Genomic DNA, 17,660 nt, shown 5'->3' on the forward strand with positions numbered 1-17,660 from the left:
GTAGGGGGGAGTTATCCCCAACTATGGCTGAAGCCATTATTGTATTAATTCCTAATAAAAGTAGGGAAAGTGGTGTAATGGATGATTTTAGGCTAATATCGCTCCTAAATACAGACCAGAAAATATTAGCTAAAATATGGACCAGGCGCTTGCAACAAGTGATTGATAAGTTAATAGGGAAGGAACAAAAAGGATTCATGCAGGGCAGAAACATTTATAATAACATTAGAAGAGTCCCTGCTCCATCCTGTCCCTTGACGCTCAAAAGGCGTTTGACGGGGTGGAGTTGGGCTTCCTCTTCAAGATAGTGGAACACATGAATCTTGCAGAATATTTCTTACAAGGGTTGAGGGCCTTATATAAATCCCCTAAAGCCAAAATTAATATTAATAATATTATCTCAGGAGGCGGTGTGGCTACAGAGAGGAACTAGGCAACTAGGCAGGGCTGCCCCCTGACGCCGCTCCTCTTCTCCCTCTTCATTGAACCACTGGCACAGCTGATTAGGGGCTCCAGGCTGTTTGATGGGTTTGGTGTTGAGGGAGAGGAGGAGAAATTACTGCTTTATTCGGATGACGTGGTACTATTTGTAACAGACCCTAAAAGAAAATGATTAAGTATTATTGAATTGATTAAGGATTTTGGTAAATATTCTGGCTTTCAGATTAACTGGAAGAAATCGGGCTACTAATGTTGTCAGGAGAGAGCCAGGGCTGCCAGGGAGAGATACATGTGCTGCAAGAAAATGAGGCCCTAGACTATTTAGGAATTAAAATATCTAGAAATATAGAAGATTTTGTTCAGCTGAATATTGTTCCATTGAGACAGAAAGTAAGAAATAAAATCCAAATATGGAAAAAACTGCGCATGAATATGGCTGAAAGGATTATTCTGATAAAAATTATTATTTTTCCCATGGTCTTGCATGTGGTAAGAGCAGCACCTAAATAGTTAGGGGAACATCACTTTAATAAAATACAGAGTGAGATCAATGTTTTTTTATGGGAGGGGAAACAGACACATATAAAACACACATTTTTGAGTCCTCCCTTGATTAGTGGAGGCTTTGGTATACCAAATATGCAATTGTATTATATAGCGGCACAAATCGAATATTTCATTAAGGAAGATGATGTATTAAAAGTTTTTTTTCTCTAAATTGGGAAGCAAGGGAGGTAGCACAGTAGAATTAATTGAAAGTGGAAGATATATGCACACTGACTGGGGAAGAATTCCCACCTGTAATATGTTTAACAAAGTATGGAGATTCACGAGACGATTACTGGGTATTAAGGGGAGTGTGTACTATACACTATTGTGGGGTAATGGATATTTTCCAGAAATGTTGAAATTGAAAGATAATTAGTAATTAGAGTTAAAGAGTTATTTAGAGGTAATTAGAGTTAAAGATTTAGTATAAAAGAGTGGAGAACACTTAAATGCGAATTTAATATAAATCAGAATAATAATGTTTTGTACTTACAAATTAGAAGCGCATTTGAAAAGGAGAAAAATAATCCCAGATGGGTAATAAATAGACATGAGTTAATGGATTATATATTCGGGCTTCGGTCCTCTTCTATAAAGGTTCTGGGTATTGTATATTGGTTAGATTTTCCCTGGAAAAATCGCCTCCAAAAAGTAGGGATAAATGGAAGCAAGAGTAGGGTCAGATAGATGGGGAAGAATGGAGGGAAGTGTTTTCTAATATCGCACAATCATCCCTTAATATGAATCATAAAATTTCAATGATAAAATTGATACATAGGATTCCGTATACACCGGGGTTCCTACATAGGTTAGGAAAAAGAGTGGATTCAAAGTGCCCAAAGTGTGACATGGAAGGAGCAGACTTGTCACATATGGTGTGGGTATGCCCAAAACTGTGCTCGTTTTGGATGGAGGTATATAAAATAGAGGTGAAATTGGGAATAAAGATAATGTTTGATATTAAAACTGCCATTTTAGGGATAGGAATAAGGGAGCAGGAGAAGAATAGTGTTATAATCAAGGTCTTTAGAATGACTAGAATAATGATTCTGAGGAGATGGTTCGCACCTGAGGGTCCATTTTGTGTTGAGTGGCCGAAGGAAATAGAACAAATGAGAAGATTTGAGGCTATTACCGTGGAAAAAAGATGGGACGGAAAATAGAAATTGAGTGGAAGAAGTGGGGGGAGGCATCCTAGCTGGTAGTGGGTTGGGGAAAAAAAATTATACCCATGGCTAGATACTTTTCTATTTTTGTACCGCTTAAAGAAATATCAAACTTTTTGTACAAAATAAGTAATATAAAATCACCCTATTTTAACCACCTATAACTTTTTCATTTTTCTGTATATTGAGCCGTTTTACCCCTTAAGGACTGAGCCCTTTTTCACCTTAAGGACTCTGGAATGCTTTTAGTTATCATTCTGATTCCGAGATAGTTTTTTCGTGACATATTTTACTTTAACATAGTGGTAAAATTTTGTGGTAACTTGCATCCTTTCTTGGTGAAAAATCCCAAAATTTTATGAAAAATGTGAAAATTTTGCATTTTTCTAACTTTGAAGCTCTCTGCTTGTAAGGAAAATGGATATTCCCCCAAAAAAAATTTTATGCACATATACAATATGTCTACTTTATGTTTGCATCATAAAATTGACGTGTTTTTACTTTTGGAAGACATCAGAGGGCTTCAAAGTTCAGCAGCAATTTTCCAATTTTTCACAAAATTTTGAAACTCGCTTTTTTTCAGGGACCAGTTCAGGTTTGAAGTGGATTTGAAGGGTCTTCATATTAGAAATACCCCATAAAAGACCCCATTATAAAAACTGCACCCCCCCCCAAAGTATTCAAAATGACATTCAGTCAGTGTTTTAACCCTTTAGGTGTTTCACAGGAATAGCAGCAAAGTGAAGGAGAAAATTTACAATCTTCATTTTTTACACTCGCATGTTTTTGTAGAACCAATTTTTAAATTTTTTCAAGGGGTAAAAAGGAGAAAATGTTTACTTGTATTTGAAACCCAATTTTTCTCGAGTAAGGACATACCTCATATGTCTATGTTAATTGTTCGGCGGACGCAGTAGAGGGCTCAGAAGGGAAGGAGCGACAAATGGTTTTTGGGGTGCCAGAACAGCAAAAAAAAAACACATGGCATACCATTTTGGAAACTAGACCCCTCGGGGAACATAACAAGGGGTAAAGTGAGCCTTAATACCCCACAGGTGATTCACGACTTTTGCATATGTAAAAAAAAAAAAAAAAAAATTTTTCCCTAAAATGCTTGGTTTCCCAAAAGTTTAACATTTTTAAAAAGGGTAATAGAAGAAAATATCCCCCAAAATTTGAAGCCCAATTTCTCCCAATTCAGAAAACACCCCATATGGGGGTGAAAAGTGCTCTGCTGGCGCACTACAGGTCTCAGAAGAGAAGGAGTCACATTTGGCTTTTTTGAAGGAAATTTTGCTCTGTGCGCATGCCGCATTTAGGAAGCCCCTATGGTGCCAGGACAGCAAAAAACCCCACATGGCATACCATTTTGGAAACTAGACCCCTTGGGGAACGTAACAAGGGGTAAAGTGAACCTTAATACCCCACAGGGGTTTCACAACTTTTGCATATGTAACTTGCATAGGGGTGGACATAGGGGTATTCTACGCCAGTGATTCCCAAACAGGGTGCCTACAGCTGTTGTAAAACTCCCAGCATGCCTAGTCATTCAGTGGCTATCTGGCAATACTGGGAGTAGTTGTTTTGCAACAGCTGGAGGCTCCGTTTTGGAAACAGTGGCGTACCAGACGTTTTTCATTTTTATTGGGGAGGGGGGCTGTGTAGGGGTATGTGTATATGTAGTGTTTTTTACTTTTTATTTTGTGTTAATGTAGTGTAGTGTTTTTAGGGTACAGTCGCACGGGCAGGGGTTCACAGTAATTTCTCTCTGGCAGTTTGAGCTGCGGCAGAAAATTTGCCGCAGCTCAAACTTGCAGCCGGATACTTACTGTAATCCTCCGCCCATGTGAGTGTACCCTGTACGTTCACATTGGGGGGGGGGGGGGGGGTGGACGGACGGACATCCAGCTGTTGCAAAACTACAACTCCCAGCATGTACGGTCTATCAGTGCATGCTGGGAGTTGTAGTTTTGCAACCGCTGGAGGCTCCGTTTTGGAAACAGTGGCGTACCAGATGTTTTTCATTTTTATTGGGGAGGGGAGGGGGTATGTGTATATGTAGTGTTTTTTACTTTTTATTTTATTTTGTCTTAGTCTAGTGTTTTTAGGGTACAGTCGCATGGGCGGGGGGTTCACAGTAGTTTCTCGCTGGCAGTTTGAGCTGCGACAGAAAATTTGCCGCAGCTCAAACTTGCAGCCGGATACTTACTGTAATCCTCCGCCCATGTGAGTGTACCCTGTACATTCACATTGGGGGGGGGGGGGGAGAAACATCCAGCTGTTGCAAAACTACAACTGCCAGCATGTACAGTCTATCAGTGCATGCTGGGAGTTGTAGTTTTGCAACAGCTGGAGGCACACTAGTTGTGAAACACCGAGTTTGGTAACAAACTCAGTGTTTTGCAACCAGTGTGCCTTCAGCTGTTGCAAAAGCTACAACCCCCAGCATGTACGGACAGCGGAAGGTCTTGTAGTTATGCAACAGCTCGAGGCATACTACTTTGGCTGGGGATGCTGGAGATTGTAGTTATGCAACAGCTGGAGACACACTGGTTTGCTACATAACTCAGTGTGCCTTCAGCTGTTGCAAAACTACAACTCCCAGCAGTCACCGACAGCCAACGGGCATGCTGGGAGTTGTAGTTATGCAACCAGCAGATGCACTACTACAACTCCCAGCATGCACTTTAGCTGTTTGTGCAAGCTGGGAGTTGTAGTTAAACAACAGCTGAAGGTACACTTTTCCATAGAAAAAATGTGCCTCCAGCTGTTGCAAAACTATAAGTCCCAGCATGCCCATAAGGGCATGCTGGGAGTTGTGGTGGTCTGCCTCCTGCTGTTGCATAACTACAGCTCCCAGCATGCCCTTTTTGCATGCTGGGAGCTGTTGCTAAGCAACAGCAGGAAGCTGTCACTCACCTCCAATGATCCAGCCGCATCACATCAGTCCCTCGTCGTCGCAGCCGCCACTGCTCCTGGGGCCCCGATCCCAACATTGACGCCAGGGATCGGGGTCCCCAGCACCCGGGGTGCACGTCCTGCACCCGCTCACGTCCTCCGGATGAGGGGCGGAGCGGGTTGCGGGAGTGACACCCGCAGCAGGCCGTTTGTGCGCCAAAGCGCTTCGTCAGGCCGGTGTATGATGACGTAAAGGAAGGGGAGTGTTAAATAACAGGTGAGGGATACACAGGTTAAACTTAACCCTCTATTAACCAAAGTGACTGTGCAAAACAATACATCAATGTATAACACTTAACTAGCCTTTTCGTCCAGCAAGTGATCTTTCATATACTTTTCAAGGAAAAGGAAGCTCTTTGTTACCGGATCCATTCGATCCCTTAAAGTAGCGCTACTAATACTGAAAATTTTACTTATAACAAAGCGCTAGCTTCAAACTTATCGTTTAGGCCAAGTGGGCCTGTAGCTTCGGTACGAAGAATCCAAAGAGCTTCCTTTTTCAATAAGTCTTGTTCTTAATATAACCTCTTTCAGGGATTTCGACTCTTTCAATTGCAAAAAATTGTAAGGCTTCTGGGTTGTTGCTATGGGTTTCTGCCATATGGGAGACAAGGCGCGGAGCTCCTATCCCCTTCTTTAGGGATCTCATATGCTCTCTAACCCTATGAAATAAGGGCCGTATTGTCCTCCCTATATAGAAAAAAACGCAAGTGCATTTGAGGCAATAGACCACATAAGAGGTTCTGCATGTAAAAAATTGCTTAAAAGGGGTTATCCAGGAAAAAACTTTTTTAGATATATCAACTGGCTCCAGAAATATAAACAGATTTGTAAATTACTTCTATTAAAAAATATTAATCCTTTCAGTACTTATGAGCTTCTGAAGTTAAGGTTGTCCTTTTCTGTCTACGTGCTCTCTGATGGCACGTGTCTCGGGAACCGCCCAGTTTAGAAGAGGTTTGCTATGGGGATTTGCTTCTAAACTGGGCTGTTCCCGAGACACATATCCTCAGAGAGCACTTAGACAGTAAAGAACAACCTTAACTTCAGAAGTTCATAAGTACTGAGAGGATTAAGATTTTTTAATAGAAGTAATTTACAAATCTGTTTAACTTTCTGGAGCCAGTTGATATATAAAAAATTTTTTTTTCCTGGATAACCCCTTTAAGCTCTATATCAATTCCACTCAATTGTTCAGTTTTCTGTTTGCCATTATACTTGCAAAAGGAACACGTGCCACATCTATAATTTCCTATTGGGCGGCTATCAGTTAACCAGTTATGTGATTTTTTTTTTCTTTTTCGTTTGTTCAAGTAATCGGCAATGGTGTTATAGGAAAAATATGTCACTATGGGGTTGTCCCTGGCAACATCTCTTAAGTCTGAATCTTTTTGCAACATATACCAGTGTTTATTTATGGCTCTCTTGATACAATTGTTCATTGGGGTGTTTTTAAACGCAAAGGTAAATCTATTGGTGTTACCTTTCCTTTTCTTTTTACTTAGCAACTCATTCCTAGGTATGTCTTTTACTTTTAATTGGGCTTGCTTTACAACTGTCACCGGGTATCCTCGTTGTATAAATCTGTTTTCTAAGTCAGATGCTTGTTGTATATACTTTTCAGGGTCGTTGTTCATTCTTTTAAGCTGCATAAATTGTCCCAGAGGGACCGCGTTTTTAGTGTGAACTGGGTGAGAGGATGTGTAGTGAAGTAACGCGTTTTTTCGCTAATGGCTTCCTATAACCAGATGTTATGATGTTATGTTAGGACATATTCATTGTACTTATGATGTTAAGATGTTCTTCAAAATTCATAAATTCTTTCTTCTCCCCATCCCATATCACAAATACATCATCTACGAAACAGAGGAAGGCTTTAATGTACCTGTTGTAAGGATAAGATGTCGAGAAAATGTATCTTTTTTCAAAAATCGCTAAATAAATATTTGCGAATGCACAAGATATAGGCAAGCCCATGGCTGTACCATGTCGCTGCCTATACCACTGGAAATTAAATTAAAAACAATTGTTCTGTAAGATGAAGGCTTTAGAATCAGTAATAAATTTAACAAATTCCTTGGATTTTTCTGTGCTCTCCAGAAATTCCTCAATCGCCTGTACACCCGCATCCTGGGGGATGCGGGTGTACAGGCTCTCGACATCAATGGAGACCACGGTATGTGTGTCCTGCTAATGTTCCAAAAACATAATCAAATCTCCTGTGTCAACAAGGTATGTTGGAATGCAACTGAGTAGTGGTGAAATCAGCCAATCTATGTAGCTGGACAGGAAGGCTGTTGGAGATCTTATCCCTGCTACAATAGGGCGGCCTGGAGGTTTTCTTTGTGGTTTATGTAGTTTTGGAAGTATATACCATTTAGGAATAGATGGATTATGAGGTAAGAGTTGTTCGGCTGCTTTTAATTCTACATCTTCCGCAGTAAAGACCTTAAAGGGGTATTCCAGGCCAAAACTTTTTTTTATATATCAACTGGCTCCGGAAAGTTAAACAGATTTGTAAATTACAAATAAGGTGCAGCTCACAACAAAAGGTGCGAGGTAGTTAAAGCTATGACCGGTCCCCACCGGCGTCAGAGAGAAAATAGAAGTTAAATTTATAGCTTTTACCTCAAGCACCTCACCATCTAGGGTGAATTATGATATGTGTGGATTAATAAATAAAAAACAGTATCACTAGTACAAAAATTTAATTGTATATAATTCACTAAAATATAATAAAATAAAATATACTACACATGTACAGGCACTAGTACATACCCCACCGGGCCCTAGTGGGGTAATAATACTGGATGGATGACTAAAATATAATAAGCGTGTACAGTCCAATAATCCGGCACCTGGTTTGTTAGTCCCGTTACAGAACAGATGGTTAAAATGCACTTGATAAATATTGCAGAATCAGACACCAGATAGTCAATAGATTAGATGATAAAGATAATGGAGGAACATTAATAGTTGTATTTCTCACCGACTGTAGCCACCTGGTTCTCACTGGCGTGGACCTATGGAATGCGGCTTTAGAAAGCTCTCCCGTGTAGCCGCAAGATGGTAAGTGGCAATCTCACGCTAGATTAGCAACCCCGATGGCAGTGGGGAGCGACGCGATGGTCAAAGCCGTTCCTGGCAGCCGCTCTTCCATGGATAGTTGGATGGTGACAACGCCGACACTCTGGCAGGAGTGTCAGCACACACGGGAGCGGCGTCCCACGTGGGGAACTGGAGGTGGGATGCCGACAAACAAAGCGGGAGGCTGGAGCTTGGATCGACTCCTCAAGTGAAGCGGTAGGCTGGAGACTAGGTTAACTCCTCAGGTGCCGGGGTTAAGTGCGGACACTGGTAATTGAATGCATAATTGAATGCTTACCACCATTTACTGGTACGCATTCAATTACCAGTGTCCGCACTTAACCCCGGCACCTGAGGAGTTAACCTAGTCTCCAGCCTCCCGCTTCACTTGAGGAGTCGATCCAAGCTCCAGCCTCCCGCTTTGTTTGTCGGCATCCCACCTCCAGTTCCCCACGTGGGACGCCGCTCCCGTGTGTGCTGACACTCCTGCCAGAGTGTTGGCGTTGTCACCATCCAACTATCCATGGAAGAGCGGCTGCCAGGAACGGCTTTGACCATCGCGTCGCTCCCCACTGCCATCGGGGTTGCTAATCTAGCGTGAGATTGCCACTTACCATCTTGCGGCTACACGGGAGAGCTTTCTACAGCCGCATTCCATAGGTCCACTCCAGTGAGAACCAGGCGGCTACAGGCGGTGAGAAATACAACTATTAATGTTCCTCCATTATCTTTATCATCTAATCTATTGACTATCTGGAGTCTGATTCTGCAATATTTATCAAGTGCATTTTAACCATCTGCTCTGTAACGGGACTAACAAACCAGGTGCCGGATTATGGGACTGTACACACTTATTATATTTTAGTCATCCATCCTGTATTATTACCCCACTAGGGCCCGGTGGGGTATGTACTAGTGCCTGTACATGTGTAGTATATTTTATTTTATTATATTTTATTGAATTATATACAATTACATTTTTGTACTAGTGATGCTGTTTTTTATTTAATAATCCACACATATCATAATGCACCCTAGATGGTGAGGTGCTTGAGGTAAAAGCTATAAATTTGACTTAGATTTGTAGATGACTTCTATTAAAAAATCTTAATCCTTCCAATAGTTATTAGCTTCTGAAGTTGAGTTGTTATTTTCTGTCTAACTGGTCTCTGATGACTCACGGTCCGGGAGCTATCCAGTTCCTATGGGGATATTCTCCCATCATGCACAGCTCCCGGGTCGTGACATCATCATTGAGCAGTTAGACAGAAAACTTCAGATGCTAATAACTATTGGAAGGATTAAGATTTTTTAATAGAAGTAATTTACAAATCTGTTTAACTCTCCGGAGCCAGTTGATGTATATAAAAAAAGGTTTTGCCTAGAATACCCCTTTAAGTTATTCATGATTCTGTCAAAAGACCCGAGGAGGCGGCCGGAGGCAGGTGAGGGAACCTCAGGCTGCCATTACAGATGATTGGATCCCCGGGGCAGTGCACCGATCCGATCATCCAATTTAACTGATCCAATCATCTATTTTAACATGCGCATTGCAGCAGATGCCGTGATCTGTATTGATCACGGCATCTGAGGGGTTAATGGCGGACAGATGTCGGCCATTACCGGCGGGTCCCTGGCTGCTGATAGCAGCCAGGACCTGCAGTGTATGACGCGAACACCAATCCGATGCTCGTGGTCATACACAGGACGTAAATGTACATCCTGGTGCGCTAAGTACCTCCGCCCCAGGATGTACAATTACATACGTGGTCATTAAGGGGTTAAAAATCGTAATCCTTCCAGTACATGTCAGCTGCTGTATGCTCCTGAGGAAGTTATTTTCTTTTTTAAATTTCTTTTCTGTCTGACCACAGCGCTCTCTGCTGACACCTCTGTCCATTTTAGGAACTGTTTAGAGAAGGAGCAAATCCCCATAGCAAACTTATCCTGCTCTAGACAGTTCCTGACATGGACAGAGGTGTCAGCAGGGAGCACTGTGGTCAGACAGAAAGGAAATTCAAAAAGAAAAGAACTTCCTGTGGAGCATAAAGCAGCTGAACAGGTTCTTCATAAACTGGCAATGAAATAAGCCTCAAAACACATGTATAACACTGTCTAAAATGTACTTTATCCCCTCTCCAGTGTAGCATCATAAAGAGCTTCTGGTGCAGGGGCAGCATTGTCACCCCTAAGAGAATAAGATTGTCTGCCAGCCAAGTGGAAAAACTCATGTTTGTTAAAATGAATCATGTACGGAGCAGTGAGGTATTATAAACTCCTGTGTCAGATTTTGGAAATTTTTTGGTTTGCAACTAACAAGTTCCTTGCAAGTCAGCAATAAAATAAGCCTGAAACACGTGTATAACACTTCCTAAGCCCTGTATAACACTGCTAGGGTCACCTAGGAATGTGTTCAATTAGTTTTAAAGTGGTTTTAAAGGAAAACTGTCATATGTTTTCTCCCGCACTATCCACAGGTACCGGTGGATAGTGCGGGAGATGCTGAACATTTTGAGTCCTACCTTGCCTGGATGCGCTGCGCCGTTCGCCCGTTATAGCAGTTTTTCTGTATATTTAAATTAGCTGCTAACTGGCACAGGCGGCGTCACTGCCTTCATCTGGCACTTTGACATAACCGCCGCCCCGGCCCGCAGCACCGCCCGGCTAATGAATATTCATATAATGTCTTAGACACTCTCCTTCTCATACCGGCCGATACTGCGCATGTGCGGGATTTACTCCAGCGCGGCTCCGGACTAATGAAGTAGCGCTGAAGACCGCTTCCGGGTATAATAGGAAATCCCGCGCATGCGCAGTATCGGCCGGGATGAGAGGGAGAGTGTAAGACATTATATGAATATTCATTAGCCGGGCGGTGCTGCAGGCTGGGCCGCGGTTACGTCACAGTGCCAGTTGAAGGCAGTAACCACGCCCATGCCAGTTAGCAGCTAATTTACATATACAGAAAAACTGCTATAATGGGCGAACGGCGCAGCGCATCCAGGCAAGGTAGGACTCAAAATGTTCAGCGTCACCCGCACTATCCACCAGTACCTGTGGATAGTGTGAGAGAAAACATATGACAGTTTTCCTTTAAGGTTCAGTTAATGTTAAAGTCACGGCAGCATGCAGCAACCTGGCTATACCTTACTTTCTTTTTGCTCTTTTGAGTCGCCACTATGACTGGTTTTCTTATCTGGTAAGATACCGTAGACAGATAGGTACACCTCCGCCTGACTGTGCCTCTCCTCTAGAAGGATTTTTTTCTTTTAATCTGCAGGTTCAGCAGCATTTCTAAGGCTGGGTTCACACCACGTTTTCTTAAATACGGTTCACACCACGTTTTTGCCTGCGGTCGGGAAACCGCATACGGCCGAAAACGAAGCCGACCGGAGGCTGCGGTTCACTCCGGTCGGCTCTTAGACTTGCATTAAATACGGTTCCCGAATACGGCTGAGTGCGGGCGCCGCGATTAAGCCCCGCCCCCCTCCTCCAAACCGTATACGGGAACCGTATTTAAGAAAACGTGGTGTGAACCCAGCCTAAGCGGTAAAATCACTGTTGTATGTATTAACATATCTTGTATTTAATATACTCATTTATTATGTATACCAACTGCATATATGCTATATACTGTGATATACATGCTGCCATCTTGTGGTCAGTTTGGAATACCATTGTGAACTAGGGCGGTATACTCCCATCTAGTGGGCAGATTTAGGTATTACTGTGACTTATTATGGTATAATGACATCATATTGATCTGCATATTTTATTGTATTTTATATTTCTATATTTTAATTAAGAAACTGTATATCTATTTTTACATATTTTATTGTTGAGATCTTATTTGTGCAACTATATTCCTATCTTCCAAATATTAATGAATAATAGAGGTATTTATTGTGTCGGCCTATGAGCATCTCACTAGTTTAATTTATTTTTATCCGCAGTCCTCATATTTTATTTTTAAGAGATAATGTTTATTACTTTATCTTCCTAGCACATAAATTATTTGACACATTGAGGTGTGTAGTATACAGGGAGGTATGTAGTATACAGTGAGGTGTGTAGTATACAGTGAGGTGTGTAGTATATAGTGAGGTGTGTAGCATACAGTGAGGTGTGTAGTATACAGTGAGGTGTAGTATATAGTGAGGTGTGTAGCATACAGTGAGGTGAGTAGTATACAGTGAGGTGTATAGTATACAGTGAGGTGTAGTATACAGTGAGGTGTGTAGCATACAGTGAGGTGAGTAGTATACAGTGAGGTGTGTAGCATACAGTGAGGTGTAGTATACAGTGAGGTGTGTAGCATACAGTGAGGTGAGTAGTATACAGTGAGGTGTGTAGCATACAGTGAGGTGTGTAGCATACAGTGAGGTGTGTAGCATACAGTGAGGTGAGTAGTATATAGTGAGGTGTGTAGCATACAGTGAGGTGAGTAGTATATAGTGAGGTGTGTAGTATACAGTGAGGTGTGTAGTATATAGTGAGGTGTGTAGTATACAGTGAGGTGTAGTATATAGTGAGGTGTGTAGCATACAGTGAGGTGTGTAGCATACAGTGAGGTGTGTAGCATACAGTGAGGTGAGTAGTATACAGTGAGGTGTAGTATACAGTGATGGGTGTAGCATACAGTGAGGTGTGTAGCATACAGTGAGGTGTGTAGTATACAGTGAGGTGTGTAGTATATAGTGAGGTGTGTAGTATATAGTGAGGTGTGTAGCATACAGTGAGGTGTAGTATACAGTGAGGTGTGTAGTATATAGTGAGGTGTGTAGTATACAGTGAGGTGTGTAGTATACAGTGAGGTGTGTGTAGTATACAGTGAGGTGTGTGTAGTATACAGTGAGGTGTGTGTAGTATACAGTGAGGTGTGTGTAGTATACAGTGAGGTGTGTAGTATACAGTGAGGTGTGTAGTATACAGTGAGGTGTGTAGTATACAGTGAGGTGTGTAGTATACAGTGAGGTGTGTAGTATACAGTGAGGTGTGTAGTATACAGTGAGGTGTGTAGTATACAGTGAGGTGTGTAGTATATAGTGAGGTGTGTAGTATATAGTGAGGTGTGTAGTATATAGTGAGGTGTGTAGTATATAGTGAGGTGTGTAGTATATAGTGAGGTGTGTAGTATACAGTGAGGTGTGTAGTATACAGTGAGGTGTGTAGTATACAGTGAGGTGTAGTATACAGTGAGGTGTGTAGTATACAGTGAGGTGTAGTATACAGTGAGGTGTGTAGTATACAGTGAGGTGTGTAGTATACAGTGAGGTGTGTAGTATACAGTGAGGTGTGTAGTATACAGTGAGGTGTGTAGTATACAGTGAGGTGTGTAGTATACAGTGAGGTGTGTAGTATACAGTGAGGTGTGTAGTATACAGTGAGGTGTAGTATATAGTGAGGTGTGTAGTATACAGTGAGGTGTGTAGTATATAGTGAGGTGTGTAGTATACAGTGAGGTGTGTAGTATATAGTGAGGTGTGTGTAGTATACAGTGAGGTGTGTAGTATACAGTGAGGTGTGTGTAGTATACAGTGAGGTGTGAGGTGAGTAGTATACAGTGAGGTGAGTAGTATATAGTGAGGTGTGTGTAGTATACAGTGAGGTGTAGTATACAGTGAGGTGTGTAGTATACAGTGAGGTGTGTAGTATACAGTGAGGTGTGTAGTATACAGTGAGGTGTGTAGTATATAGTGAGGTGTGTAGTATACAGTGAGGTGTGTAGTATATAGTGAGGTGTGTAGTATACAGTGAGGTGTAGTATACAGTGAGGTGTAGTATACAGTGAGGTGTGTAGTATATAGTGAGGTGTATAGTATACAGTGAGGTGTGTAGTATACAGTGAGGTGTGTAGTATACAGTGAGGTGTGTAGTATACAGTGAGGTGTGTAGTATATAGTGAGGTGTGTAGTATACAGTGAGGTGTGTAGTATACAGTGAGGTGTGTAGTATACAGTGAGGTGTGTAGTATACAGTGAGGTGTAGTATATAGTGAGGTGTGTAGTATACAGTGAGGTGTGTAGTATATAGTGAGGTGTGTAGTATACAGTCAGGTGTGTAGTATACAGTGAGGTGTGTAGTATACAGTGAGGTGTGTAGTATACAGTGAGGTGTGTAGTATACAGTGAGGTGTGTAGTATACAGTGAGGTGTGTAGTATACAGTCAGGTGTGTAGTATATAGTGAGGTGTGTAGTATACAGTGAGGTGTGTAGTATACAGTGAGGTGTGTAGTATACAGTCAGGTGTGTAGTATATAGTGAGGTGTGTAGTATACAGTGAGGTGTGTAGTATACAGTGAGGTGTGTAGTATACAGTGAGGTGTGTAGTATACAGTGAGGTGTGTAGTATACAGTGAGGTGTGTAGTATACAGTGAGGTGTGTAGTATACAGTCAGGTGTGTAGTATATAGTGAGGTGTGTAGTATACAGTGAGGTGTGTGTAGTATACAGTGAGGTGTGTAGTATACAGTGAGGTGTGTAGTATACAGTGAGGTGTGTAGTATACAGTGAGGTGTGTAGTATACAGTGAGGTGTGTAGTATACAGTCAGGTGTGTAGTATATAGTGAGGTGTGTAGTATACAGTGAGGTGTGTGTAGTATACAGTGAGGTGTGTAGTATACAGTGAGGTGTAGTATATAGTGAGGTGTGTAGTATACAGTGAGGTGTGTAGTATATAGTGAGGTGTGTAGTATATAGTGAGGTGTGTAGTATACAGTGAGGTGTAGTATACAGTGAGGTGTGTAGTATACAGTGAGGTGTAGTATATAGTGAGGTGTGTAGTATACAGTGAGGTGTGTAGTATATAGTGAGGTGTGTAGTATACAGTATAATAATATGTTACCTTCTTATGATGACATTTCCCTATACAGGTTCCTCACACACTGCACAGCACAGCAGTCAGACTCCTCCCACCCATGTGACTGATCACATGACATCCCCAGAGCTCCTCTAGTCTCCTCACACACAGCCTGATGTGGCAGTTCTGATCCTTCCTCTGGGGGGCGCTCCGCTCATACATGGAGGAGGGGCAGCCTTATTGTGGTGAGGGGCCCTACAGGCAGCTGTGGCCCCTATATCTACACCACTGCCCCCAATGTCCTCATTCTGAGGAGACAACAACCTCTTCTATGGTGGAACAGTCAGAAGAACGTACTTAGCTGTGATAACCAGTAGATGTGATAGTAATAGTAACCATAGAAACATGGAAGATTGTCAGCAACAACACCTCCTGCTCCATCTCCTCCGTCCTCATATTATCTCCTTTATGTTTATCTTAGGATAGATATATGTTTATCCCGGCCAGGTTTACATTCACTTACTATGGATTTACCAACCACGTCTTTGTACCAAGATCCTTCTGCTCTTTCAGGAAGATAATATTAGATTGTCCTTTCCTGATTTTCATGTTTATTTTCTTGTCAAAAACACTTATTTAACCCTTTAGCATAAAGATTTTGATCATGTCTCCCCTTCCATACCTTCCTCCAGACTATAGAGATTTAGCTCTTTAAAGGGGTACTCCGCTGCTCAGCGTTTGGAACAAACTGTTCCAAATGCTGGAGCCGGCGCCGGGAGAGCGTGATGTCATAGCCCCTCCCCCCTCATGATGTCATGCCTGCCCTCTTAATGCAAGTCTATGGGAGGGGCATGGCAGCCATCACAGCCCCTCCCATAGACTTGCATTGAGGGGGCCGAGCACTGACGTCACGAGCTGCCGGCTCCAGCATTCGGAACGGTTTGTTGCCAGGAGCAACCAACCATGCATGTTGCAAGTGGGACAAGCCCAGCTGTGGCGTACAAGAGAAGAACTGAGCCTGTGGGGAAAGTGTTGCTAGGGGCAAGGGATCCAGTGAGTGAGCGCTCTCTCAGGTGAGGAGACAGGTGGACGGGTCACCTGTGCAGAGCGAACAACAGTAAGCCATGTGGGATTATTTGTTTTGCAAAGAAGGTTCGACTTCGAAATGCCTTTGCTAGGAGCAACCGATATGGACAACAACCAGTTGTTGCCAAGATGGATGCTATGGTGAGCACCTTGATGAAGTTGGCTGAAGCCCAGCAAGAGGGCATCTTCGCACTTTATTATCCTCTGGTTAGGAGGAGGCCAGAAAAGATGGACGTGAGGACCTGTGAGTTGATGGTGGGTGGTATCCCACTGTTCGTGGATTTGGACTGTCACCAGGCTGTATCAAGAGTCATGCCGGACATAATACCCTTTTTGAAGACCCGACCAGTGCCTGATAAGACTGTTCTGATTGACTTTGAAACCTGTTATGGGACAGTGAGCCATGTTATGGAGGTGTGTGCCGAGCTTGAGATAGAGATTTTACTGGGCAGAGACTTCCCATATTCTTGGCAGTTGTGGGATGTGGAAAGTGTGCCAGAGAAACCGCACACAAAGGTTCCTGAGGTAATGATGGGTGGTGTGTCACCACTTGACTGTGTAAACTCTGTTCAAACCGACTCCAACCAATGTCTAGTTGTGAAATCCTGTGAGGGTGGGGGATCCCTCTTGAAGACTGATGGGACTGTTCACACTCTGTAGGTTGGACTAAAAAAGTCTGGTGAACAGAAAATGTTGAATGCAGGGATGGGAGAAAATTTTACAAAAGGCACTTTGCATGAGTTCGGTCATGTTGCTATGAACTGTCCTGTAAATGTTGAACATGTGCAATGTGATACTGTTTTGTGTGAAAAATGCATGCCTATGTTTTCTAAAGTAATGTGTACTGCTGCCAACTCACAGGACAAAAACCTGTGTGAGCTAATAGTAGATGGTAAATAGATGATTGTTTTGCTAGAGCCTTGGGTCCTATAACGTCTGGCAAAGACCAGAAAGCCGGACCCTGTCATGGTGTCTATACATTTAGATATTTGGGGTTATAAAACTGTTAATGTATGTTTTTAAACTCCCTATGGTACCATGAGTCACAAGGTTGCATTAGAGCCCTCCTTTGAGTATGATGTAGTACTGGGGATGGATTTTCAATTTTTTCAGCAATTATGGGAAGACTGTCAGGTAACTAGAGCGGTTACACCTGATAGGCCCACAACACTTGACTTGCACCACACACTAATTGAGAGTTACACAAAAGAGGCTGAGGATAGGGAGTAGAGATGAGCGAACTTACAGTAAATTTGATTTGTCACGAACTTCTGGGCTCGGCAGTTGATGACTTATCCTGCATAAATTAGTTCAGCTTTCAGGTGCTCCGGTGGGCTGGAAAAGGTGGATACAGTCCTAGGAAAGAGTCTCTTAGGACTGTATCCACCTTTTACAGCCCACGGGAGCACCTGAAAGCTGAACTAATTTATGTAGGATAAGTCATCAACTGCCAAGCCGAGAAGTTCGTGACGAATCGAATTTACTGTAAGTTTGCTCATCTCTAATAGGGAGTGTAAGCAGTTACTAGATGTATGTCAGATAGGGGGCTGCCAGACTGCTAGGGAAGCTGAAG

General features: G+C 42.5%; 1 protein-coding gene across 1 annotated transcript in view; it reads right to left on the minus strand.

Moving 5' to 3' along the window:
• Positions 1-15,107, minus strand: part of LOC130319686 (vomeronasal type-2 receptor 26-like) — a 123,816-nt gene extending 108,709 nt beyond the window's left edge. The window contains exon 1 of the mRNA XM_056553014.1: positions 15,047-15,107. The gene's annotated coding sequence lies outside the window, so the exon portion shown is untranslated. The remainder of the gene's footprint in view (positions 1-15,046) is intronic.
• Positions 15,108-17,660: the final 2,553 nt, after the last annotated feature.

Source organism: Hyla sarda, chromosome 1 (assembly GCF_029499605.1).
Source record: "Hyla sarda isolate aHylSar1 chromosome 1, aHylSar1.hap1, whole genome shotgun sequence".
Taxonomy (NCBI): Eukaryota; Metazoa; Chordata; class Amphibia; order Anura; family Hylidae; genus Hyla; species Hyla sarda.